Genomic DNA, 3,082 nt, shown 5'->3' on the forward strand with positions numbered 1-3,082 from the left:
GTGTGTGTGTGTGTTTATGTGTGTAAAGGACTGTCTCCCTGATGTTCCATCATCCCAAATAATCATCCCATAGTCATGCGTGAGATGCGATTTCCTCTAAACAATAGCAGGCCAGCTCGCCTTGCTGACCCCCAACCTCTCAGGCTGCGGCAGAACAAACACTAACGCGTGTACGCAAACACACACACATCCTCTCAGCTTGCATTAACAGCAACACATGCACATTTAAATACACACACACAGCCTCCACAGCTCAGCCTCCATCAGAGCAATGGTGATGACACAGTCTCTTTATGTTGCTGCTCATTTAACCGCCTTCTAAGCAGACTTTAATAACTGGGGCCAACTGCTTGTCAGCGCTGCTGTTCCAGCCTGATCTTAACTATTGGATAGTGGGCAAGACACAAACTAATACTAATGATTTCACTGCCAAGAGGAAAAAGGGGAAGTGACTGCCCCAGACCTGTCTTTAACAGAAATGATTGTATTTTAGTTGAAATGAAAGACTTGGGAGAGTTTGGTTGGCCTACTTTGAGTGCCAGGGATAATTCAGCTGGCTCTGCCCTACTAGCCAAACAGAATCCATCACAGCAGCAGTGTCTGTTCAGTTTTGTGTTGTATAGACAAGAACATAGCTCCTATATATTGCTTAAAATCTTTTTTGGTAAAGATAATGATGTTCTGATGTTGTCTCATTCTGTTTAGCGAAGCGTTCAGGCCTGTGGTGTGTGTCAGTCACCTGTCAGATGTTGTGGCCCATCCTGTGACCTGTGTATATGAGGGGTGCTCTGTCTTCATCTGTTCAGCCACTGTGGCTATAACTGCTCAAGTTCCACTTCAATCCACCTTCAATACTATATTTGGAAATACTCATACCCCTTACCAAAGTAAAAGTACCAATGTAAAAATACTCCATTACAAGTAAAAGTCCCACAAAATCCTGATTAAGTGAAAGTACAGAGGTAATATAAGCAAAATGTACTTGAAGCATCAAAAGGAAACATACTCGTTCTGCAGGAAAATGGCCCCTGTGACCATTTATTATTATAGATCACATTATTAGATGTTAATACTGATGCATCAATGCACATTTAACATTCTACTGTTATAACTGGAAAGGGTGGAGCTAGTTTTAAATACTGTTGAGTATTTAGTCCAGTGGTTCCCAGCCTATGGTCACAAGATAAATCTGAGGTGTGAGATGATTAAAAGTTTTTATTTATTTTTGTGGAGTTTTCTTTAATTTTTACTTGTCTGTGTTGAACAGTTAATTACATGATACCATCGGAGAAGTTTACAAGGGGAAAGGTCTCTTTGCCACCTGTACATGGCAATCTATATAAGTCTTTATAAAACAGCAACCAAATATAGATTTAGTGATTACCCTTAATCAATTTCCGCTCTTGCCACAGGCCTGAACCACTTGAGTTAATTTAGTGATGTCCATTAGCATTTTAATGTCATGTTATGGGGAGGTGACTCAGTGCAGCAGGTGTCCTTGCATGGTATTTTCAAGAGACTGAAATAAACATTCATTCAACATGAAAAGGTTGAATGACAACTTTGCTCTTTCAATCAATCCCTGATAGCTTCACAATCATCAGTTACACACATTGGGGCTTTCATGCAACTATTTTCAGCATGTAACAAGCCTTTACCAGCCAAGCTTTTGTAGGAGGGTATGCCCTGCTCAAAAACAGTTGGATAAATTAATTTCATAAATTGAGTAAAAAGCCAAACAATAAGCATATATTTACAAGGATGCTCTCATAATTGAAGTCTGGCTTTATTTGGTTGCTGTTTTGTATTTGATATGACTGCTTGTGTAATTAAACAAGCATCTTGGCAAAATGCGATCATCCAGCATTGAAACAGCTGAGAATCACTGTTCTCCAAAGCGTCAGGGGGCTGAGGTGGAAGTGACAAACTCGGCTGCAGAAAATGGGGTAAACCTTGGAGGATAAAATTAGTAAATCATTAAAAACTTAATCTTGACATTGGATTCTTTAAGCCCAGTAAAATGATCCAAGATGTTCAGTATCTGTAACTGTACGCAATGTGTATTGGTACTGATTGGAAGTCACGGTGTGTGACAAGAAGTGTCAGTAGCTTATCTCTGGAAGTGGAAAATTATTTCACTCTGTTACTGAAGCTGTAATCAACACTGTCATGATACGTGCTACACATTTTTATTACAAATTATATTTACTAAATCAAAAAGCATGTACGTTAGTATTTTTGAATCATACAAATCTTGCGCAACAAACCTGAGTTACATCATAGCTTTCTGCATCATGCAGCATATGTTGTTGGAAATCCCATATAATGTACATTGTTGTGCATATTTGTGTAGAGAAAACTGTGTGCTGATTAAACCACAGAATCAGTGCTCAGATGGCAGTAAAAGTCATGATTTTCAAAAATGAGGTCCTATTTGACTAATTATCACAGCAGCATTAGTAGCCTCCAATAAGAGTAGACTGGTGTGATGGACACTAACATCCATTAGTCAGCCAAAGTGCAGACAGGAGCTGCACTGCTCCAGGAACATGTTCTTAGAGTTTATCCTGGGAAATTACGGATTAAATCTAGTGTCATGCCTCTGTTGTTTCTGTCATGTGAGACCTCTTTGGCAGTAGTTAATAAGACAGTCAGTGAGCCGAAGGGAGCAATATGCTGGATGTACAGAAAAGGATCATACGGCACATCAAGCAGCCAAGCAGCAGCACTGACGGAGTCCCCTCCATCACACACTAATTCCACCTCTGCAGAGAAGGCATGGACAGCTGCAAGAGATCCGTTTTTTTCAAGGTCAACTAGAAAGTGAGCTGTCAGAACAATTAGTCAAGTAGGCAATCTCGAGAAAAACCCATTTTTAAAGTAGGCTTCAATGTGAGTGGGTTTCAAAAAATAACTTTCTCCACTATCTTTCTGTAACAAAATATTCATTGAAAGGTGCGACAAGGGAGGAAGCAAGGATGGGCGACTTCATATTGGAACGTATCCCATAGACGGAACAGCACTTTTTACCCGGAGCTGCTAATCATCTACACTGCCCGCTCCGTTACAGAACCAGGCGGAG

This window comes from Enoplosus armatus, chromosome 11 (assembly GCF_043641665.1).
Source record: "Enoplosus armatus isolate fEnoArm2 chromosome 11, fEnoArm2.hap1, whole genome shotgun sequence".
Taxonomy (NCBI): domain Eukaryota; kingdom Metazoa; phylum Chordata; class Actinopteri; order Centrarchiformes; family Enoplosidae; genus Enoplosus; species Enoplosus armatus.